At 39.3% G+C, this 25,949-nt stretch overlaps 1 protein-coding gene and 1 long non-coding RNA gene across 8 annotated transcripts in view; one reads left to right on the plus strand and one right to left on the minus strand.

The window, feature by feature from the left end:
- Window positions 1-25,949, minus strand: part of fhit (fragile histidine triad diadenosine triphosphatase) — a 432,233-nt gene that overhangs the window by 157,724 nt on the left and 248,560 nt on the right. The gene's annotated exons all lie outside the window — the stretch shown is intronic.
- The window catches only part of LOC127371893 (uncharacterized), a 107,164-nt gene that overhangs the window by 53,012 nt on the left and 28,203 nt on the right, over window positions 1-25,949 (plus strand). The gene's annotated exons all lie outside the window — the stretch shown is intronic.

Consider the following 25,949-nt stretch of genomic DNA (forward strand, 5'->3'; position numbering starts at 1 on the left):
TTAATGTGGCCCAGGACGCATTAGCGTTTACACTACATAAGATATGTGGTCAAATGACATTCCAGACCACTTTTTGATCTGACATTCTAATACCAGGTCTAAACAGCCCTAATCTCTCTAACCAGTTTCCAATGAAGCTAAAAGAAGTTGATTCATTTTGTCATTTAATTTCTGTCTTCATTTAACCCCTGCAGTTGACGTGTGGATAAAACTCATATCTTGCATTATTTGTATTATTTTGTATGTATGTAATTGACGTGCTCTCAGTGTAAAACCTTGCTGCCTTCCTAGCCAGGTCACCATTGAAAAAGAGATCTTATCACAACTTATTTTATCTGGTTAAATAAAGGTTGAATAAAATAATACAATTTTTACCTTTTTTGGAAATAAGAAGAATTTGTATCAGTAGGATAACAGTGGGTTTTTGACAATATCCTGAGGGCCTAAAGGGAGTCATAACTCATGGAGGAGCACGCATGTCTGTCTTTCAACTAATGAAAACATGACAAGTTAAATGTTACAGTTCATAAAAACTTTAAAGCTCAAAAAGAAGGTAGTTTAAAAACAGTTTCTTGAGCAAATCATGCAAAACAAAATTAATGACAGGTGGCACGAGTATTCTTGTTTTGATGATGGGTCTAATCTAACACCTTAAATACATACAAACAAGTTATGTATAACCAGTTGTACTAATTGAAAACATTAGTGACTCTATTTAACATTCTGATCCAGTACTTTTTAAAGGACCAGTGTGTAGGATTTAGTGGCATCTAGCTGTGTCAAAAATGATGGCTAGATATGAAAGCCTCATTCTAAGGCAACAAAAACACATTTCCTATATACAGGTGATTGATAATACACTAATGATAACATACCAATGACAATTATTTTTATTTCAGTGTTACACACTGGACTTGACAAATGTTGTAGAGGTGAACAATGATGAGATGTATTGTGATGTAAACACAGAGTCAGCTAAAAAAAGTATATTGCTCAATGCTTTATTGCTGTAATATTCGATTTATTACGAGTCATATACTGTATGTTAGATATTCTTCCTACATGTACGACATGGACAACCAGGCTGATGCTACAATCTCAGTCTTGTCTCCCAGAAATGCATTTAGACTAATCATTTGTTTTGTCAATTTTGTTTGGGGAAAACAACCAACCAATAATTGCTGCCTAGATTATGTTCTGTGGAAACTTTTTTTTCCCTTGTAAATACTTGCTATATATAACATGGAGGTTGCAGTGATGTGGTTGGGGTGAATGGTGGGTGTACAAAGTGGGAAGGGTCCCATGTGTGGTTAGGTTTAGTAACAAAAGCACTTTGGTTAAGGTTAGTGAAAGGCTGCTGTTTTGGGTAAATGTTCAGTCTTGTGCTTCAATACACTGTTCGCTTTTTCAGTATTTAGCAGAGATTGTGGTAAATGGTAAATAGACATTTACTTGTATAGTGCCTTTCTAGTCTTCCGACCACTCAAAGTGCTTTTACACTACATGCCACATTCATCTTTTCACACAGCGAAACTAACATTCACAGAAACTTTTAAAATTGACTAAGTTTATGGAGAATAGGGCTTTGTGGGTGGCCGTCTGCTTCGACCAGTTGGGCAGAGAGAGAGAGAGAGAGAGAGAGAGAGAGAGAGGGTGAAGACAGAAGGACAGAGAGAGACAAAAATACACAGCAACAACAGTAGCAACACTACACCAATAGAAGTGACTGATGGTGATGACGATGATGATGATGAACATGAAGAAGATATTGACAACGACGACAACAGCCACAACGATGGGGGGCGATGTCAGACAGGTTTTTCAGCAAGAGGTTTTGTAACTTTTGTAACCTAATTTGTAAATTAAAATAAATGACTTTTGTAGGCTAGTACAAGACATGACTTTAATAGGCAGAGCCACTAAATTTGAAGACGTTTGAGGCTCTACTCATGGAAATCATGCTCTGCAGGTCTCAGCGATATGTACCTGCAGAACGTGCCAGCTGAGTATGGGTAGATCACATGGCGAAAATTGCATGAATGTCCAGTCCTGACAGGATATTAACCTGCTGACAGAGAGGCCTGTTCAACTGAGACTGAGCTCCACTTCTGTGACTTCTCACTGCTGTAATTGAGATCTCTGTCTCGCCCAAAAAAAATGAAAACCGGAAATGACGGATCACTCTAGACCTAGTAAACACAGAGCACGCTGTCGTCAGTTATTGTTTTCATCAGAGAGTGTTGATAGTAGTCAAGAAGGATCGTTATTGTCATTACTCACTGAACGGAAAATACGATGGCTGATAATAACAAGATACTGGCGTTGGCGTAGTATGTTTACCATCGTCACTTCCGGTTTTCTCGTGATTCCCTAGTCAAGGGCTAGCACTCCACCAATCAGATTGGTCATTGAGGCCAACGGCCACTGGCCGATTCTACATGTCGAATCGGCCAATACGACCGATAATCGGGTTGGTGTATCTGGGCCTTAACAGACTGTTAAGGCAAAGGGAAGTAGAATATACAAACAGATGATTCAGGGTAAATCTACAACCATCTAAGTTTTGCTGTGGGAGTGGAAGTGCGCATACATAAGTTCACAATGAGAGGGATTTATAAAACATAACTACCAATACGCAGGGCATTGTCTGTGTTTGTGTGCACACAATCTTCCTAATGCATTAGGCCCTTGGTTAAAGAAGCATATGGACTGAACTGATATTGCTTTTATTGCATTTAAGACATAAAATCGAATCATGGAGACATTTGACATGTGTGTTTGATCAATGCCATCCAAGTTGTACAAATTGAGAGCATGAGGAATTTCCTAAGCTAAGTGCAAGTCCACTGTAACCATCTGAAGAAGTGCCAAAGAAATACAGTATGTCACCAGTTTGCAATCGTGGAAACATGTAATGGCTGTATGTCATCTGAACTATTTTATTTTAGAGGTAGGAACGGTTCAGGTTGATGATTTAGTAAAGGACTGGACTGTCAATCATCTCAAGGAAACTGCCATAATTGCAGGCTGGTGATGAAAGGTGATGTCCCTCATAGCTGTTTACGAACATTCTGAAATCCTCATAGAAATTATGCACACACAAAAACATGCACTTTCCATAAAGAGGACGATGTACATAAGTACACTCAACCACCACAACCAATACAAACAAGCTCTCGCCACATCTGCACGAGTGCATTTGAGTGAGTTTATTTCATATGCAACACTACCTATTAGCATATTGAGAAAAGGCAGCAGAACCAGTGTAATTATCCTAAGTATCAGTTAAACTGTCAAGTGGCTCTTTCCCCTCCCTAATGCTGTGTTGCATTATTTGGATTTACTCATGTTAATGAGTTTAGCATTATTGTCTGTGCGATCTGTAAACTGTCAGCATCCTCCTTTTCACCACCCAACAACAACCATTAAAACATGACTTCAAAGAACCTTAGCAATTACAGGCCCTGTCACTAACCACTGCACTGTCTCTCATGCTACTGATTCAACTGCTTAGACAATAATACATCTGCAGAGCAGCACCTGTTCACAGTTTTTTTCTACAGTAAAATTCAGGAAAAGTATAATTATAAGGATGAAGTGGAAAATTTTACATTAAAATTTCATAATTGACCAAACTTAACCACAGGTTTCCCAGTTAGTGCTCAATGAACTACAACTTAAAGGACCAGTGTGTAGGATATAGTGGCATCTAGTGGTGGAGTTACAGATTGCAACCAAACTGAATACCACTCACTTTACAAGTGTGAAAAAAGACCTATCTAGAGCCAGTGTTTGGTTTGTCTGTTTGCAGAGGTAGGAAGTAACAAAGTAGAAATACTTGGTTACTGAACGTAAGTAGTTCTTTCAGGTATTTGTACTTTAATTGAGTTTTTTTTTCCTGACATTTTTAAGTTTTTTGTTGCATCATTGTACGCCTTTCAAACATCAAGACTGGTGCATAGCACACATGACTTTACACAAGTATCTGTACTTCTACTGAGTAAAGAATGTTTGTACTTTTGCCATCTCAGACCGTTCTGGGCGACAAAAACGAACTACTTGTTATGGTTTGTGACTCATGAAGTTATTGAAGTCGGGTGAGTGTGTCATCAGTGTCCATTCTTTGGTGTCCGCACATGCTGAAAGTTATTGTCGTACGCACTCTGCTGGACATTACAGAGTGACAAAGTGGAATTACAGTTGATTCCACCTTAGATGTTTTTTCTGAAATTTCTACTTTAGTTTCTTTACTTTTTCTGAATTCATTAATTATTAATTTAGTGCAGGGTTGGGGCATCTTTTAATTTTGTAATTTAAGTAAGAAGATACAAGAGCAGTAAAATAAAGGTAACATACTGAAAGGTACAACGTTTCCTTCTGAAAAACTAGCACCTTAGAATTCCACTAAGAAGGGTATGAATAAATGTACTTTATTTATCACCACTGGTTCCCACCCAAACATTTGCCTTTCTTGCTCTTATTAGAGGTGTAACATCAGTATATAAAAGATGGATGTTGTGTCTCCACTTTTTCCTACTTTCACAATTGTGAGCCAGAGTCTGCGCAGCAGTGACCTGAGGTGCTGCTGTGGTATCGAGGTCCCGTCCTTAAGCCTCGCCGACTTAATTGCCAGCTAGAAAAAGCTTCCAGGAACCGGTGTTCGCCCAACTTTTCTGTCTTTGCTAATTTTTCTCAGGCTATATTGTAGGTATGTTTCAGTTCCTGTTTCTCCACTGGCTTTGTCTGAATTTACGCTATATCTAAATCATTGGTATTATTATGACTAATAGTGCGCCACCATGTTGATTCTAACGTGCATACATCAATGTTGTGGAGGTCTCTATACTAGAAGCATGTGATATGAGCAGAGACAGTACTGTCAGAAGGCAGTGTAAGGAAGTATAATGAAAGTCTGTAAGATAAGTCAGCTGCAGGTGTCTGACTGTGCAGATCTCCTCAGAGGGTGCAGGAGGAAAAAAATACATCTTCTCATGAATGCACACAGCAATCACTGTGATTTGGCTCGCAGGCAGCAGAGCCGCTCATCTCAATATATTTCAATTTCATTTAAATATATTTAAATACCTCAATCCTAGCCTGTGGCTGATTTCCATGACTGGGACAGAGAATACCCATCTTTAAAGGACTAAAGGGGGAGGATGGGGACTCCAGGTGACTCTGCCGTGGGCTTGACGGACAGCTTAGTGTCATGTTATAATGACAATTATTCAGGGAAATTAGAATAGATCTACATAAAGATTGATCCACTCAGTAATTACTGCCAGAGGATATAAGAAAAGTGCTGGAGTGCAAACTTCTGTTACGTATCAGTTAAGTGTGCTTGTACAACAATTTCCAGCTTATATCAGAATTAACTATTGATTTCACTTAATCTGAATATTTTTTTGGAAATGTGCTGTCTTGCATTCCAATACAGTCTCACATAAACAAAACTGATCATTTAACCAAACAACAAAACAAATACTAGAAACATACATTACATTATGAATAAGAGAGTAGATTGAATCGCTCTGTTTTACAATCAGTCTACACAGGAACACTGAGCCCTATTGAAAACCCAAACTGATTCTGCAGTCTGATTCTGCAGCCTGTGGGAATCTTCTTTTTGATGGCAGAAGCTGATATCCTTCAAATAAAACATGAGAGGGGTCTGATGAAACATTACCAGCAAGAGAAAACATTCTTTTAGTATACGCAGCTTGAAAACTTGACTCAAGCGCTTGACCCAGGCAAGCAAGTTGAGCACCAAGCTCCATGCACTGATTCCATACTGCATCACACTCTGTATCCTACCCAGCAGTTCTTATTTGTCCTCTTTGGGGGACATGGCACTGAGACCTTTTTTTTCAAACATAATGCGTGCAGTCTATTTGAGTCCTAATGTACTTTGGAGAGGGCATCCCAGAGCACATCTTCTGTCTTTTCACAATGGCAGGGCAGGGTTCCTACTATTTTTAATAAATCATTTACGAGGACTTTTCCAGGACATTTTCAAGGAGTTTTCTGGTCAATACAGAACAGCTCTTGCTCACAGTCAACAGTCAACAACAACATTTTACTCATAGGCCTAGCATTGACACGTTGTCAAAGTCAGCTCCACCCACGCTCCACCTCTTTGCCAGAGTAGTCAGGACTTCCAAGATGGTAACGGCCAGAGCTGATCTCACTGAGCTTAACGGCTCTTCAGAAACCTATGAGTGATTTTATCACTTTATATATTTTATTTTATGATATTGAACGATTTTCTTAAATTTTTTACTGAAATTATATTTTTATTGATGAAAATGCAGAAAGAGCAACATTGTTCTGCATTTTCCAACAATGCTGATCTAAACAAAATACAAAATAACATAATAGGAGGGGGAAAAAGCAAACTGTAGTACACGCCTACTTTAAAATAACATAATAAATAACCCACCAAACCCCTATACACTGTAACAGATTGCTGTAAAATACTGGATATTTTGCACAGTAGTGTACCGTTTTCCATTAATACAGTTGAATACTGTAAATTCTGATGTCTTTGAGGAACAAAATATTAATGGCAAGCTCCTGTAAAATCTTACGGTATAATATAGTATTTTATTTTATTTTTTTTCAGTTAACTTTAAATCAGACTTGATCTTCGGTCCATTTAATAGTTCATCTGAGCAAAATAAAACATTTAATGAAATTAAAAATAGGCCTACACATCAGTGTTTTTATTTGAGATTGAGGACACAATAACAAGAAGATGAAGAATTAGTTTTCATCCGGACTCTTAAACTGACAGCACCAAACTGGATGGAGCACTTGAGGCATCACCTGCTGCTTTCCTCACCGTTCTCTCATCAACGGCGCAGCGCACCCTCATCCATCCTGTCCCCGTGGCTTTCTTAAGAAGGTCAATTTAATCTTGCAAAAGTCAGCATTATGCTAATGTGATTTTGTGTTGGATTAACATTTTATTACTGTTTTTTGACGAAAAGAGTCAAAAGTATGTGCCGCACACTAGCATACTTTACTCTCATTTAGCAACTATGTGGACAAAAGTTTAGCTTTCTGTTGAAGCACATTACTTAAATTAGCATAAGTTGGCTTGGGCATTTGATTTTTTGTCAGCTCTAATTAAGGTGGGCTACAAGGTTCTATTTAACCATTTGTTGTTTTACTTTTTCAAGTAAAACGGTTTATGGGAGTTTATAGGGAAAAGCTTGTTATGCAGGTTGATGCAAAAAGCTAAAAAAGTAGCTTCAAATATGCACTAATGTAATATATAGTAGCTAAAAGTTAGTTGATTAGTTGTTGATGTAATGATTTTTTTTTCTTGAGAGAGTATTTTAAAGATTATTTTGCTGTGAAAACATGATAACTTGCAACATATGTTGTAAAACCTGCAGGAATACATTTGCACGTCAGGCACATGCAAACTCATAGTTGTCTGCCTAATGCATCTTTTAAGTGTAGTTTCCCTGAATGCACATGAGCTTTTTCAAAGTTTTCGGCCTTTCGCTCTCACACTCTTGGCCATAAATATGTAAAGAATGTAACTAAACTGGATAATGCAGGAGATTTAACATGTCATATGGACATAAGCTGCAAGGACACTGGAGTTTGTTCAAAGGTAAATTTCTGCCAGAAATATTGTTGAGTATGTTACCCCTCCTCCCAGCTCTGTCCAGAAATATTGAATTGTCATTTATTGTAAGCCATGCTGGTATATTAACTTTTACAGTTGTTGCACCTATCTCCTGCACATCAAAGCAAAGCCTTCTTCCTGTTGGCACCCATCTTAATTAAGGAATGGGGCTGTTCAGACTGGCCATGTCACTCTCTGTGGTGCTCTCATTGAGCAATGTGTCCTTCACTAACAATAGACACCATGGTTGAGGAGCCTTAAATACAGTCTTCAAAAAGTATCTATATGTTGAACTTTGCCAAAGATAAAGTTTCCCAAAGATAACAATGCTTCCTAATGCCATCCTCAAATCAAAGTTTAATAGATACTGTAATAATGGCAACAGCTGATCTGTTGTAATCTTGAATCATGAATGTTTTGTTTCTCATAAATAGTAAATAATATAATCAAAATGAGATCATTCTCTCATAATTATGAGACACAGGGGTCATTATCATAAAAAGACATCTTAAGTTTTTATTCAATTACTGTGATAGGGTTCCATATTAAATGCAAATTATCTTTACTTACCATACCTAATATCTTATATACTTTCTCTATTATTACATTTTAGGCACCTCACTGGGATTAATCCTGAGAGGGGAAGAAAGACCAGCCAGGGGAAGGTGGTGTCAAAGAAGACGGGGAAGCTGGTCCACAAAAAGGCAACAATGGTGAATCCCCATGTGGCCACTCTGCTAAAAAATGTGATGGACTTTGAGTGGGGCTTTATTTAGCCAGTATAGTTCAGTCCATCTGTACATCTCAGATGTCCAGGTTCATTTTTGGACCCACCATTGTTGAGAGCCAGTTTGATATGTTTAATTGTTATTGTTAATGGAATGTGTGTAATTTAGTTAGCTTTTACTTAGTTTTCTTAGCTGCTATGCATTTGATGCAGTGACTTTAACCCAACTGTTGTCTTTGGGTGAATGGAGGAAGGAGGAAGGAAAAAAAACTAGCAGTTAGGGTTGAATTGGCTGATAATTTGTACTCTATGCTTTCCACAGTCAAACCAGACCTGGTCAATTTTGACCCGGGTAGGAAAATACAAAGTTTAATGAATGTAATGTTAGCCATCACTTGTCATAGTTCAAGAAAAAAGTAGTAGTAATGGTTTCGTTATGGATTTTGTAGATACTGAAAATGTTCAGCTTTAATAAATGCCTATTGTTGTAAGGCCATCTCTTGTCTGAGCCATTTCTGTGACAGCTATTTTCATTTATTATTATTATTATTATTATTATTATTATTATTTCAGGGGTTTTCATTTTTAAATGTAAAACTTTTAAATCATTAGTTTATATCACTGTGAAGATCACATTATACAGTTTTACAGTAATAAGTTGTTAATGAAGAATACTGTAGGAACTGTAAAATAACAGTATAATTGCAACCAGAGAGCTGACACTATAATACTGTAATGTTTATTTTCCATACAGCACAGTACTGTAATATTTTTACAATACTAAACTGTTGTTGTAGATCACAGTAGGTACACTGTAGAATAACAGTTTCAAGCTGGCAACTGTAGCTGCCAGTAGTTTACTGGAATTTAACAGGAAATTTTGTTACAGTGTATGCTTGTTTGTTTTTTTTACATTTGAAAATCTGTTAGAATGTAAAATATAGCAGCAATTGAGAATCATCAATTGGTCTATGATTTTAACGGATGTCCTCTGGGGGGAACAGTGGAACACTGATCATCCATAACATTATAAAGTGAATAACACTGATTATCTGGTTATCATGGCTCCTGTCAGTGGGTGGGATATATTAGGCGGCAAGAGAAAATTTTGTCCTCAAAGTTGATGTGTTAGAAGCAGGAAAAATGGGCAGTGCGAGGATTTGAGCGACTTTGACAAGGGCCAAATTGTGATGGCTCGATGACTGGGTCAGAGCATCTCCAAACCTGCAGCTATTGTGGGGTGTTTCCAGTCTGCAGTGGTCAGTACCTATCAAAAGTACTCCAAGGAAGAAAAAGCTATGAACTGGAGACAGGATCATGGGCGCCCAAGGCTCATTGATACACGTGGGGCTGGCCTATTGAGCTACTGTAGCTCAAACTGCTGAAACAGTTAATGTTGGTTCTGATAGAAAGGTGTCAGAACACACAGTGCCTCACAGTTTTTTGCATAGGGGGCTACATAACATTATCACCATCAGGGTGCCCAGGTGGTCAGAATGTCATGGCTGATCTGTGTACTTTTCAACCATTTGCCATACAGGAAACAAAGCATTGAAGCGAGGCAGAAAAGATTTTGGTCCATGTGAGAGCATGATCAGCCTACATCCAATGTCAAGCCGTGCAATGAAGTGGACTGTCCACATCGTCCTGCATTTCTTTGATCTGCCTGCCACAAGCTGCTGCTAGACCCAGTACAGGTCAGACCACCAGGCCTCTGGGGGACATGCAAAGGTTGCAGTACTTTTTAAAAAAAGACTGCCTCAATGTCCAATACAAGTTACATAAACAAAATAAATAACAACACCTGGACCAAGGATCTGAACTTTCAGATTACTCAGAAATGCCACAGATTAAAACAATACAAAGAGGCATGTGGAATTATACAGGGGCGGCTGTGACTCAGATGAAGAGCGGGTCGTCCTCTAATAGGAAGTTCGTTGGTTCGATCCCCAGCTCCTGCCGCCACATGTCGAAGTATCATTGAGCAAGATACTGAACCCCGAAATGCTGTGCATCGGTGTGTGAATGTGTATGAATGTTAGTTTCTGTTCGATGGACTTTGCCATCACTGAGTGAATGTGTGTGAAAGGGTGAATGTTGCATGTAGTGTAAAAGTGCTTTGAGTGGTCTGAAGACTAGAAAGGCGCTATACAAGTACAGGTCCATTTACCATTTACACAGCTTTTAAATTAGAAGTCTGGGTGCTTCATTAACTCCTTTGTGCAAAACAAGGACACACCCACATTCATCATATCTTATTTAAGAAATCTACTAAATTGGACCATTTGAGATAAACTGGTCATCATTATGCAGAGTCAGATTTCATGTTGTCTGTCTTGTCAACATGTTGTTAAATCCACAACCGGAAGACTGCAGGTCTTCATGGACATGGTCAAACCCACTGCTGTGCTGATTATGTTTTGTGTCTATTCATGCAGTTATGGTACAGAGTTCAGCCAGAAATAGGCCCTCCATGAGAGTACTTAATTAAAAAAAGCAAACATTTCTTGATGTCATATAGCTTTGAAAATTGGCAACATATAGTGTATCACGTTAATCTACCTGAAAATGCAACAGTATGTTGTCCATACATATTTAAGTTTAAAAGTAGAAGGAAATAATTATAAATGCATAGTTATCAACCACTTACACCGCAAGAAAATCACTGTTTTTGACCACATTGCATAGAAAATTAAATTTTCTATTAAAATAACTACACAAAACTTTATTGGTGTGCATCTGTATCTAATGTTCTTGAATTAAATGTATATTAATTCAATACTAAGTACACGGCCTGAGCTCCTACTTAAAAAATTACAATGCAGATCGGTAAGTCTATTATTAAACGCATAACATGCAATTTCTGATGATTCATGGGTGTAAGTACCTTTATAAAAATGAGATGCACACAGAATAATTTTAGACTTTTCAATTCTATTAAAGAAAACTCTTCTGCCTTATTGTGTTTCACATCAGCTCCTCTCTGGCTGTTATGCTAATCAAAGTGACTTAATTGCCACAACTAGCGAAGCCATTGAATTTAAGTCAATTCTCTAAAGTCATCAAAGGCCAAGATGCTTCACCAGAGCAGAGGAAAAGCCGTCCCATTGTTTTTACAGGGACCGTTGTGATGTATAGAATAGAATAGAATAGAATAGAATAGAAACCCTTTATTGTCATTATACACAGTACAATGAAATTTAAAGAGCAGCTCCGTAAAAGTGCACACATAATTAGCATGATATAAAAGACTGTACAATAAATACAATACAATACAATAAATAATACCTGAGGCAGTGAGTAGTGAGAGGTGACGGAGCAAAAAAGAACCAGAAAAATTTTTCATTTTAAAAAATATTGCAATTCTCTGTAACTGCTAGGTGTTGTGTGTATATATATATATATATATATATATATACACACAAAAACATTTTACAAACTTGTAACCTTGTACAGTTAGATGTTGTGTTAGATTTGAGTTTGATTTCTTATTGCAGGAAACACAACCATCAATCAGAGTTAAATTAATTTGTTCTAGTTGCTTAATCTTGTCTTGGTGTCTATTCACCACAGGACTTTCACAAGAAAACAACAACAACAACAACAACAACAAAACTAAACATTAATTTACCACAAAGTACAAAGTGAATGCCATACTGGTATTTGAACTGCTTTGCCTAGTTAGTAACCCAACCTTGGACTTTTGGGGCATGAGAAAATGGTGTCCCATCACAAACTTTCTCAAACTAAACAGCTAAACACAGTAACAGAGTCTTCATTCATATTTGATCAGCACTGCCTAGTAGAGCAGCTAAATGTGTTGCTCCTCTGTCAATCATCATATAACCCCCCCTTCATAATAAATAAACGGGTGTGATTGGTCTGGCTGGATTCAGGATGGTTGGCCAGATGCATCTGCCAGAGCAAATGAAACCTCATGATTTCTGCAGATTCTGGATCCCAGACTAGTAGAGTTGTTCAACCTCAAACTCAAAGTTTTCCAGATGGTGGTGCTTTAGTGACAGAATATATGTATTTTTTTAACCCCTTAATGTAAGGCTAAGGATGAGGATCTCTCATCTGAATCTGAATAAATGCTGAAACTTTAAATCCCCCCTTACACACACAAACCAACTTGTTTGCGACTGTTGGTGGCACACTTGATGAGCCAGTTGACAGTCAGACTAATGAATGTTGACACCCATCGCTCAGCTCTTTTTGCATATGTCTGTTTGATGCTGCTGTGTTAATAGATTACTGTGGTAGGGCAGTAGCTGGGAGATAACATGCATAATGTACAGGATGGCTGTGTGGAGTGTGAGGGGAGTCTGGACCACATGGGACCAAAGAAATGCACCACCACCATATAGTGGCTATTATCCAAAGTCCCTGTGTGCTTGTTTTTCTTGAGCTCCCCATCTAAAACCATCAGCCTGCCCCTCCATCACAATTAGCTCATCAGCCTGCCCCCACCATAACAATCATTTACAATGCACCAGGCACTTTCACACATCATTTATAAGAATAAAAAGCCCAGGCATTCTTGTTTGGTGTCATTCACTTTAATGTATTTTGACACCTAAATCAAACATTGCTGCTCCGACTGGACCACATACAGCAAATACTGATTACTCACAGCTCTGTTTGATTTTGTACACACTTTGCAGATAGAAGACAAAATGAGGTGGTTGTGTTTTTATCTGCTGTGGAGAGTTGCTTTAGTTTAACCTGTTCACATGTGCGTTTGTTCAAATATTACAAGCTGAAACACAGAACTTAAAGGGATAGTTTGGGTAGATGGCGGTCCTGGCTCATCTCTCAGGCGCTACTGATTTTCAGTAGACGTGTTTCTTAAACTATAATATGTAACATTTCCTCATTATAATGTCCTTAAATTTTTATCCAGTTTGAAGCACATTTTTACCATCCACTGTTTAGATCTTTTTAACTTTTTAAATTTGAACCGGAGGAAGGATTTTAGTCATCAGATGTCTGGATCTTAAGTTATCAGAGAAACAAGCTGAGCTAATGTTAGCAGCGGCTCGGCTCGCAGCCCCTCTGGGACATCCTTTGTCTGTCCAACAGCGTGGGAGAAACAATGATTTTTAAGGTGGAACTGCTTTATTCAGTGTTTTTTGTGATTTTAATCAGCAGTTCCGTTTGTTTTGGAGAGGAGGAGACCTCTGTGGATCATTGGGCTCCCGGTAGAAACCTCCTGAACCATGAACACTGAAGGAATACTAACCAGGAGAAGCTGACTGCAATGATGGCAATGATCACTATATGCAGTAAACAAGTGACACTGACTAAAGATGCTTACAGAGTGCAAATAGGCTTATTGTACTTCCGATTTTCTCTTCGACTTAGAACAACAAAAAAACGATTTTGAATGAATGTTGAATCAAATATTGAATTGGATTAGTTCATTTCATTAAACATGGGCATTGTTATTTTTATTAGCTTGGCAGCATTGCTTAAACCTTCAATTCATTAATAAATCAATAAAAACAAATCTGGCCAAGCAGTGGAAAACAAGCCCTTTATGTTGACATGGTGATCTTGTTATCAAACAGTTGCTTATTTACACATCCAGCAGTAACACAGCAACATTGGCATTCATTTGGAGTGGTGTTTGTATCCACCTGATGAATGTAAGTCCAATATCCACTCTCTTTTAGCAATGTTTTTGGTCTGTTTACCATCTCCTGAGGGAAATGTCTGGCTCTTCAGCTGCTAACTGGCCCCTCTAACTTTGTCTGTGTGTTTGATGCTGAGCAGGTAGTGTACAGTGGATTTTTAGTGGGTTTTTTTTGCTGCTGCAGCTGACACTGAGAGTGGGGAGAAAAAAGTAAAGTTATGGGCCAGACAGCTAATCAATGATCTGAAACTCACTATAAAGTTCTCTGAAGCCGAGAACAGCAGCAGATTCAGATGACAATGAGAAAACAGTGTGACAGCGAGAAAGGGGCGGTTCATAGTGATGAACCCCCAGAGGATTATCACTCAAATCTGCCATATCAACTTAAAAGGTGATGCTATGTCAATGTTGTGTTCACATCATGTTTCTGCTGTCCCCAAGTAGCCAAAAAAATATTGCAGGTTGAAGGAAGAAATATTTTACTTTATATTTTATACTAAGCATACATGTGACAACTGCATAGATATGCACAGAATGTATTACGAAACAGTGACAAACATCAGGATTAAAATGGCATTATTAGCCATAGCCCTGTAGCCTTATTCACTCCCAGTCCATTTTCATTTCTTTCCACTTACTGCTGCTAGAGAGTGCTTGTCATCCGAATGTTCAGCTGAGGGAATCAAGAGCTTCATGTCTTTCATCTGGTTGTCTCTTTAGTGATGCTACAGACTCTTTTATAGTGATTAATTTTACATGGCGCAACATCATGCTTCACCTGTCACGTCTTTGATAATACTATCTTCAAATGATCCTAAAAGCAACAAACAAGGAGGTTTCTTTATAAACAAATTCTTATTTATCTCTATCAAACAAACATAGAGACACCCCAAAAGAAGATATGCACATGCATATACAGAGATTTCAGATCCATGGATAATCAATCGCCTCCTTCTATTTGATCAAGGCAGTCTGTAGCAGTATATCATCTGATACAGGAATGGGTCTGGGGTATTCACAGTGGCCCTTAAATCAGAGGGAATCAGTCAGAATCAGCTTCTCTATCTTCCTCGTCTTAGACAAGTTCCCCACTTTGATAGATCAAACATAAACAGGCCTTGATCAACAGATAACTAATCATTAAAACTCCCACCGCTTCCAGAGCGGCCCGCTGCGACAGATGTTCCAAGTGTAAAATGCTCATGATCATTCAAGCCCAGTGATTTAGTGAAGGTTGGAGCGATTACTCTGAAACCAAACTCATCATCAGAGTAATAACATCAGTCTCAGCCTGGCTGCACACTCACTTACGAGGGTTAATGAGAAAGAGACCAGTCATGATTCTGGCCTGCATGAACAGTATATGGTGTAAAATTGAAAACAGAAACACCATGTTAGGTAAATAAGACTTCTTTGGTTTAGAATAACAAATGACCAAAAGCGTTTAATGTCAATGTTCTAGTGAAGGAGCCCACAGGAGCCTTGAGGTCAGAGAGAAAAGTTTGTGATGAACTACTTAGTTAGAATTAAGTTTGAATACGGCTGGGACGTCTAGCTACTCAAGGGAAACTGGACTTAATCTTTGTTCTTGAAGACTTTTCTAAAGTCATCCAAGACATTTCATCAGTTCTATGCTGACTGGTGTCGACTGAGGCATCTTGGTCACTGTTTACATGGGTTTTAAGGTCTAGGATCTTTTGGTAGAATGGCCATGTTGATGTCCTGGAAACAGGAGTTTAGTTGGGTGGCATTAGAGGATGAGGGCGAAAGTCCAACTATGTGTTGATCATTTTGCAACAAGTTTAAAAGGTAAAGCAGGGTTGTTTTTCAAAAGGCACATCACATTTAGTAAACATGTTGTCATAACAAGAGCCAACAGCATCTGGCTTGCTAATGAGTGAAACAATTTGTATAGGGGCAAGAAAGAATTTACTTTGGGCAAAGAAGATTTCTGACCCTCTTGACTGACTGGCAAAAACATAAACATTGAGCCCTGTTTAATGGATTTCGCTGTTGTCTTGTTTCTTGGGTGTTTCACTGTGGATGGAGAGCTTTAAGAAAACAACCTGAAAACTCAAGAGGGGACTCATTTCGGCTGGAGACACCTAGTTATTTGGCCTGTCAGAAAGGTTTTTTAAGTGTTTGCATTTGCATGACAAAGATCCATTACGTGGATGGTGTCACCATGGCAGCAATATGGTAGGCAGTTGGGAAGAAATGTCATTACCCAGCACCAGCTTGTAAACTGGATAATTAGACTACTACAGTGCATTTAGATGTATTATCACATTTGTTATCCAATTTCTAACAAAACCATGATTTTGTGGCACATTCAAAACATATCCAGCAAAACATGTTATTTTCCTGCCATCCTCCAAGTCACATTAAAGTATTCTGTCTAATCCAGGTTTTCAAGAATGCGTGCAACTGTTTTTCTGTGATAAATGTTTTATTGAGAAATGTACAATATATATATATATATATTCACATCATATACACAGTTTTTTCCCCCTTTTTTTCCCTACCCAGCAATGTAAACAGAAACAAAATCTCTTATACATCCTTAGGAAAGCAAAAATATTAGTCGTTAAAAGCTTGTAAACCATGGACACCATACAAATCTTTTAATACATTCACTCCGCTATTCTTCCAATGTGGAAATGAAAAGGGCATATTACCAGTAAGTAGTGAGAAGTTATTAAAAAGTGGTGTGTGATTATGCCATTTATAATCTGTGTCAACATGCTTCATTACAGCACGGTAAGATGTGAGTAGAAATGAAATAACAGGGCCTAGACGTAATTTGGCTTTTTTCAATGGTATATTAGCATACACTTGGTCTTGCAACCTGTAAGGTAGTGCAGTATTCTCCTCAATTGGTCTCCAAGAAACAGAGGAACTAGGGTTGAACCATGTAGATAGAGGGCGATAAGACCAGAAGTAGATTTTAAAATCTGGCAGAGCTAGCCCCCCTAGTGTTTTGTCTCGCTGGAGAGTTGTGAGTTTTAGGCGCGGTCTCTTTCCTTTCCATATGAATTTAGAAACTATTGACTGAAGTTTATCCCAATATCCCAAAGGGGGAGCAAGAGGGATCATAGAAGAGAAAAAGTTAACACAAGGAAGTATATCCATTTAACTATTGCTATTCGGGCTTGAAGTGAATTCGGAAGATTCGACCAGCGCTCAAAGTCCTTCTCTATCTGACTGTATATACCTTGAAAGTTTTTTATTGCAATGGACGACGTGAAGGGCAAAATTTCAACTCCAAGATATCTAAAGCTTTTGACTACTGGTATATGGGAGGGCAGGGGAACTTGAAGTGCAGTTGAGTTTAAATGCATCAGCGCTGACTTTGTCCAGTTAATTTTGTATCCTGAGAGTGAGCTGAATGTATCAAAAGAGGAAAGCAAATGTGGGATCGAGGAACCAGCACTGTCTACATAAAGAAGGATGTCATCAGCGTACAAGGATATACGATACTCCGTGTTAGAAAAACTGATGGGTTGTACTGATGGATGTTGTCTTATTTTCTGCGCCAGTGGCTCGAGGGAAAAAGCAAAGAGTAAGGGTGAAAGGGGGCAGCCCTGGCGAGTGCCCCTTGATATTGGGAACTGGGCAGAGCAGATGTGGCCTGTGCAAACCATTGCTGAGGGATTTGCGTATAAAACCTTAATCATATTAACAAAATGCATACCTAGCCCAAATTTGTCCAACGTTGTCCAGAGATATTCCCATTCTAATCGGTCAAATGCTTTTCAGCGTCCAACGAATCGAGCAAGGGGGATCAATACCACTAGCTGCATGAATGATGTGTAACAGGCGACGCATATTATCAGCTGCTAGGTGAGTTCTAATAAAACCAGTTTGGTCGTTGTGTATAAGTTTTGTAAGTTGTATCTCCAAGTGGGTTGCAAGTACTTTAGCATACAGGTTAACATCTCCATTCAGGAGGGGAGAGAGGTCTGTAATTACCACATTTACTTAAATCTTTATTTGGTTTGGGCAGGACTGTAATTACAGCTGTGTTAGCGCTTGAATTAAATGCACCCTTATCAATGGCTGTATTAATCATATCCAATAGTGGTTTGCCCAGTACATCCCAGAAAGTAAGGTATAACTCAGATGGAATTCCATCCCACCCAGGGGATTTGCCCCTTTTCATATTAACAAGAGTCTTCCTCAACTCTTCTAGAGAAATGGAGGTATTGAGTCGCTCTGATTCGTTGTCAGAAAAAATCTGCACACGCCTCCGTATCAAGGGAGATTTCAGATTTGTAAAGAGACGAATAGAAAGACTTAAATTCAGAATTTATATCAATTGGGTTGCTCAGGGTGCGAAGATGTGTTTTGATGGCTGTAATGTTTGAATATTTTTCATGGTTTTTCAAACTAAGAGCTAAAAGGTGACTTGGTTTGGCGCCATTGAAATAATAAGTTCTTCTGGTCCTATGCATTTAGAACTCCGCCCTACGTCTTAACAAAGAGTTCAACTCAGTTCTTGTCACAGCTATTCTGCCTTGTAATGCCTCAGAATATGCAGCTTGTCCCTAATACAACCCTAATACAACCCTTTATAGTCCCTAATACAACCCTTTATAGCGTCCCATAAAAATCTAGAATCATCTACTGAGCCTACATTAACTTCTATAAAAGTATTTAACTTTTCTTTGAGAAAATGAAGAAATCTCCATTTTTGAGAAGTGAGACATTGAACCGCCAGCGTGGAGCTGTAAGGGGTGTACCTAGGAGTGTGAAGCGTGCTGCGACAATGCTGTGATCTGATAAAGAACAAGGTTTGATAACAACATCATGTATTTCAGAAAGGGAAGTAGCTGGAGTTAATAAATTATCTATTCTGGAGAAACTCTGATGTCTTGCTGAATAAAAAGTATATTGTTTAGATGTGGGGTTGATAGCGCGGTAAAGGTCTGTTAAGCTAAATACTGACAGAAAGTTCAGAAAGTCTTTTGATGCTTGTAGCTGTGTGGCCGTGGAGCGCTGAGCAGATTTGTCTAATATCACATTTACATTACAGTTCATGTCTGCCCCAGGGATGAGCGAGAAGTCCTGAAGGTGCAATAAGACTTCTGTTAAGCTGGGAAAGAACTCTGGATCATATTGGGATGGGGCATGAACTGAAATAAAAGCAAATTTGCGTCCAGATATAATAGCCTTAATATAAGAAATCCTACCATCCTCACTACCAAATTGTTCAAGTATAGTTATTGAGAGGTTATGTCTCAGTACTACTAGTGACCCCCTAGTTTTAGTGTCCAGTGATGCTGAGGCGGCCACATAATAGTGCTTGTTGAAAAATCGGCGGTTATAGTTCTTAAGTGGGACTCCTGTATAAAGGCAACGTCCACATGTTGTCTGCGCAAGAGGTCTGAGCAGGCTGTACGCTTAATTTGACCATTCAGTCCATTTACATTCCAGCTGATTACATGCACACTATTCATAATAACTAATAGAGGCTAGTATTGTGATACCTACAAGATGCAGGGTAGAGAAACAACCTACAGTGCAGCCGACCGACCAAAAAGTGAAATTAAAGTGCTGAGAGAGATCCATCCCACCCCAAAACCCGTCGCCATGAACCTGCCACTCTCCAAAGAACGAGAGAGGGCTCCTAACTTTCCCCGACAAGTTGGACCTGTGATCTTCGAAAGGCGTGTTCCTTCCCAGCGCGCACGCAGGTCCCCCCTCCCAATAACAGTTACAATTATATCATACCAAAGTAATGATCATAACAATTGTAAATGAGCTACACAGAGTGTACAAACATGCTGTAGGTTTTAGGTGCATATTAGTACTGAATACAAATAGAACATGTCTGGTAATATTTGTAATTTATAGTAGAGTTGGCAACCTAACCTCCCCTTCCTCTCTAAGATTCTGGAGAAAGTAGTCGCCAAAGAGTTGTGTGACTTTCTACATAACAATAGTTTATTTGAGGATTTTCAGTCAGGATTTAGAGATCATAGATCATAGCACATAGACAGCTCTGGTTAAAGTTAATAATGACCTTCTGATTGCTTCTGACAATGGACTTGTCTCTGTACTTGTATTATTAGATCGTAGTGCTGCATTTGACACCATTGACCATGCTATTCTTTTACAGAGACTTGAGCATCAAATTGGCATTAAAGGAACTGCACTAAGCTGGTTTAAGTCATATTTATCAGATCGTTCGCAGTTTGTACATGTTAACGATGAATCTTCAATAAGTACTACAGTTAGTCATGGAGTTCCACAAGGTTCTGTACTTGGACCAATACTATTTACTCTATATAGGTTCCCTTTAGGCAACATTATTAGGAATCACTCCATTAACTTTCACTGTTATGCAGATGATACGCAGTTATATCTATCGATCAAGCCCGATGAAATTAATCAATTATCTAAATTACAAACATGTCTTAAGGACATAAAACCCTAGATGAGCTGCAATTTTCTGATGTTAAACTCAGAAAAAAACGAAATTCTTGTTCTTGGCTCCAAAAACCTTAGAGACTCACTGTCTAAAGATATAGTTACTCTAGATGGCATTACCTTGGCTTCTAGCACCACTGTCAGGAATCTTGGAGTTATCTTTGATCAGGATTTGTCTTTTAACTCCCACATGAAGCAGACCTCTAGGACTGCCTTCTTTCATTTATGTAATATTACAAAAATTAGACACATACTATCACAGACAGATGCAGAAAAACTAATCCATGCATTTTTTACTTCAAGGCTGGATTACTGCAACTCTTTATGATCAGGTTGCCCCAATAAGTCCATTAAAACGCTCCAATTAATTCAGCTGCAGCACGAGTACTGACAGGAACTAGAAAAAGAGATCACATCTCTGCTGTACTAGCTTCTCTGCACTGGCTCCCTGTAAAATGTAGAATAGAATTTAAAATCCTCCTCCTCACCTATAAAGCTCTTCATGGTCAGGCCCCTTCATATCTTAAAGAGCTCATAGTACCCTATTACCCCACTAGAACACTACGTTCTCTGAATGCTGGGCTAAAAGTAGAACAGGAGCCAGAGCCTTCAGTTACCAAGCTCCTCTCCTGTGGAACCAGCTTCCAGTTGTGGTTTAGGAGGCAGACACCCTCTCCACATTCAAGAGTAGGCTTAAGACATTCCTAATTGATAAAGCTTATAGTTAGGGCTGGATAAGGTGAGTCCTGAACCATCCCTTAGTTATGCTGCTATAGGCCTAGACTATCGGGGGATTTCCCATGGTGCACTGAGCTCCTCTCTTCCTCTCTCTTTCTACACTCATTCATGTTCCATTAATGCATGTTACTAATTTCACTTCTTCCCCGGAGTTCTTGTGCTTTCTCGTCTCGCAGGTTCTTATCGATCCTGGTGGAGCCTCCTGCCATGGTCCTGCTAGATTGCCATTGCCAATACTGTTGTTGCTCTGCACCTGTCTGTCTGTCTGTCTCTCTCTCTCTCTCTCTCTCTCTGTTTCTCTCTCTCTCTCACCCCAACTGGTCGAGGCAGACGACCACCCACCTAGAGCCGAAGGATCTGTCCTAGGTTCCTGCCTTTTAACAGGCAGTTTTTCCTTGCCCTTGTCGCCTAGTGCTTGCTCATGGTGGTACTGTTGGGTCTCTGTAAATAATGTTTTAAAGAGTTCAGTCTAGACCTGCTCTATTTGAAAAGTGTCCTGAGATATTTTCTGTTATGAATTGGCGCTATACAAATAAAATTTAATTGAATTGAATTGAACCTGCCAGGACTATAACACCAACCTTTCTTTTTGAAAACTGACTTTGAGATCTCAAATAAAAATCAAACAGGAATCAATTAACAACAGCAACAAAAGTCAGCTGGACTTATTCAAAGCGTGGAGAGCTAAAGTCCAGTTAATTCGAGTATGTTTACAATTAGAACATAGGCAATAACGGCTCGTTATAAAGCATGCAAAGCTGGCTTTTATCATTGAAAAGAGAGTAAAACTATTTAATAAAATAAAATATATAACCAAAAATCACTCTGTAGAAAATCAGTGAGAATGTCATTGCAGGCTATGCCTGGAAGTCCACGCCAGACATCTGGTCAAAGTTGCTTATTAGCCTACACGCAAAACATTTAACATTAAACTAGCTGGCTGGTTGGATTACCTGTGTAGTTGTAGACTATTCACCGAGAGAATTGATGAAATCCTTCACCTCCCGTGGTGTGTTGAAAAGATGGTTCACTCCTCCTCGCGTCACCTTAAGTTTTGCAGGATAGAGGAGAAAGGTGCGAAAGTCCAGTTTCTGCAGAGCGTCCATTGCCTCGGAGAAGGCCATCCTGCGCTTGAAAGTGTGCGGGCTGTAGTCCGGGGTGAAGCGGATGGTCTTTCCCTCCAACTCCACAGCCACACCGCTCGCCGCTTTTAGGATCTTATCTCTGTCGGTGAAGCACAGCAGCTTGAAGATGATGGTGCGAGGCACAGGTCTGCCATTTGTGTCTTCTTTCCGGGCCACCTATGCGGTGTGCATGCATAATTTCAACAGAGCCCAGATTAGGAAACCACCGTGGTATGGCATCCGACAGGAAAGCAAGAACATGCAATGTCTATGCGTTTTCAGGGACTCCGTGCACACGTAGGTTATCTCTGCGCGACCTGTCCTCCATGTCGGCAATTTCGTCCTCCAGCTAGATGTGCTTTGCTGCCAGTTTGCTCACCGACGAAGAGAGCCGGCTGTCCACCTCCGCCATATGGTCCTTCTCCATATAATCCACACACTTAGAAATATCAGCCTGCATGGCAACCATTTCGCCACGGAATACCGCAACCTGTGCATTCACCAGAGCCTGTGTCTTGCTTGTCAGCTGAGACACCACGTCCTCCACGAGTGTCGGGATAGCCTCCTTGATAGCTTCTGCAACTGCTAGCTTAACTAGCTCGGCGAGCTCCACGTTGTTGGCTGAACGAGGTGTTGCTAGCTGTTTGTTTGTCGTTTTTTTTTCGAACTAGCTGCCATCTCGGTGTGCACAAATCAGAAAAATTAACCGAGAGCTTAAAAAGTAGCTTTGGGTATGAAAGGAATACTAAAATATTGGGGGTTTCTGCGGAGCGATGAAACGAAGCGTCTACATCCCTCGCGATGGTCACGTGACTCCCCAGAATGCATGCAATTGTTGTATACCTATGTACAGAGTATGTTTGGGGCATAACAACCCTCATTCATGCCTTATTATCTGTGAGCAGCACAGCTCACATTGACGTTGCTGATGAGATTTCAAGTAACAGAGTGACACAAGATACTGAAGGAGCCGGGATCAGTATGTACTGTAATATTTTTTGTCCATACTCTGTGGTTATAAAGGATGGCAAGATCAAATTGATTTCACATTTCTAAAGATTCAAAGTGCACAGCCCCCTGCCATACAGAAACAGTGAGCATTATAAGGAGCTGCAGTATCTGGAAGAGAATGAAGGTAGACACATTTGCACAGATTTCTCTCATTCCTATGGATGAATAAGAAAAAGTGTAGGAACAGCAAAATTACTCTGCAAGTCTTTACATTTCCATACGTCCAGAATGTCCCCTAAACTGATGACCGAGACAAGCAACTGCAAGATCTTCAAGACAAATTATTTATTTGCCCCTGTCTATTTTGAGACTATTACCAGAGAAAGACTGTCATTCAACAAGTCCTTGATATTAAGAAGGAAAAATGAGAGCGAAGAGAGGAGATTGAAGTGGGGAAAAAGAAAAACACAACAAGCACATTCAAAGTCATGCTGAAGCCCTAATTGAGTTATGCAGATAGTGTATGTTGATTGCGAGGCATTTTGAGATGCTTTCCTGATGTCTCCTGGGGATTGGAACAGGGCGATATAAACAGCATTAATGGAAGCAGATGAAAAATGCTCTCACTGCTCGGCTGTCTGGCAGGCATTTGTTTACCCAATTTGAATAGGAAGAAATCTATCATAAAAGCCAGAGTCGTTAACAGTCAGGATGACTCGGTTGTGCATCCTTTGTAGTGCACTTCCAAGATCTAAACATGCAGACTGTGCAGCTATGGCTGACTTCCCTACGTGACTATATGATTGAGCTTTGCAGGCCTGTAATGTTTATACATCTGTTTTTTAATATATAGAACAGCTGTTGGCATGTCAAGTTAAAGGTCCAGTGTGTAACATTTAGGAGGATCTACTGACCGAAATGGAATATAATATTCATAGGTATGTTTTCATTAGTGTATAATCACCTGAAAATAAAAATTGTATTAGTTACCTTAGAATCAGTGGTTTTAATGCCACGGGTGGCCTCTCATGAATCACGCCATGTTGAACCGCCATGTTTCTACAGCAGCCCAGAATGGACAAACCAAACACTGGCTCTAGATAGGGTTGATACATTTTTCTTGAGTTTTGTGTCCACACACATTTTCTCCTAATTGCTTGGAGGGGCAAGCAGTATTCAGTTGGTTGCAATCTGCCACCTAATAAACTCAATACATTCTACACACTGGTCCTTAAAAACATTATGTAACTTTTCTATCTTAAAATAACAGCTTTAAAATCATTTTGATGCTCTACTGAGTTGTAATAGGGTGAATGATTCCTCTGTCATTCCCACTTTGCGCCCTGCATGCCTGTTTTTGCACTATGAAACTTTTGGCTCTGGGACAGAACAAGTATGTAATGCTGTACGGTAAGTACGGAACACACCACCAACTATGTCACTAATTTTGGTGAAACTGGATCATATTTTATGGAGAAAATATTTTCTGCCTTTCTCTCTGATGTCCCTGTAATTAAAGTAATTTCTACAAAATGTAGCTGTTGTTAGCTAGTTAACTTAGCTTTACTGCCCTGGACGCCCAGGACTGGGTGCACAGAGAATCAGGGAAGTGTTGGTATTTACACTGGTAGAACAGGAGGTTTGGACCGCTGGGAGGAGGACATTTTCAGGAACTGAGATGGGGAGGAATGCTGAAGGAGTGTAGTGCTCATGCCAGAACTGGAGCAGGGAGAGCCACAATAAAACTAAACTCAGCAGCTTCTATGGACATACCTAATGGCAGAAGCGTTGTCCTTAGAGGACAACACAGGAAGCTAAGAAGAGAAAAAAAGTCATCAGACAAGAGTAAATCTGGAACTGGCTTTTAGTTGTTAGTGCACATGTAGCTGTCCATATTTATGACAGCAGTCTTGAATCTGGAAACACTTGCTAGACTGACAAAAAAAAACAACAAAAAAACATCAACAAGTTTCTACCAAAATGTACTAGGCATAGCAAATTAATTGCATCTGAACGGGGCGGGGCTGACTAGGTTATACTAGGTGCAGTGAAGAGACAGCAAAGAGCTGAGTCTTAAGGAAAAACTACAGAGCTTAAAATAAACAAAACAAGCTCCAAAGTAAATTCAAGACACACTGCTGAAATCAAAATATAAGTGTATAAAGCACCACAAAGGAGAGCTAAGACAAAACCAAAACCAAAGGCATTTGCAAATATGTGAAAAACACACTGAGAAGACCGCACCTCAACAACAGATGCCTTCCAGCTGCTAAGAGATTCAATTCTTTGTTGTAACTCTGCAATATCTGAGCAAGAGTAGAACACTATCACTGCATTCCAATGCCTTTATGGAGGGAAGCTGATTGCTGAAGAAAACATATGGTTCTATCTACAACACAGCAAAAAAAAAACCACAAAAAAAACCCTGCTGATAGGCACCTTCAGAAGTTTACTGTACACAGCTTTTTTATGGTGGTCATGAGCACAAGGTGACATGGTTATCTGGGAATTAAATTCAAAACAGATGTGTCTAAGTTTGCTGTGTGGGTGATAGAGGCATAAGAAGAAAGAAAAAAGCGAGTAGTTCTATATTTTATTTTTACCAATAGATAACTGATTTTGCCAGTTAATTGAAGGGTGTGCTTATCTTGAAGCAGCTTTGTCTCCTGTATTTTTCCCACTGCAGTCATCATCTGCATA

This window comes from Dicentrarchus labrax, unplaced genomic scaffold (assembly GCF_905237075.1).
Source record: "Dicentrarchus labrax unplaced genomic scaffold, dlabrax2021, whole genome shotgun sequence".
Classification (NCBI taxonomy): domain Eukaryota; kingdom Metazoa; phylum Chordata; class Actinopteri; family Moronidae; genus Dicentrarchus; species Dicentrarchus labrax.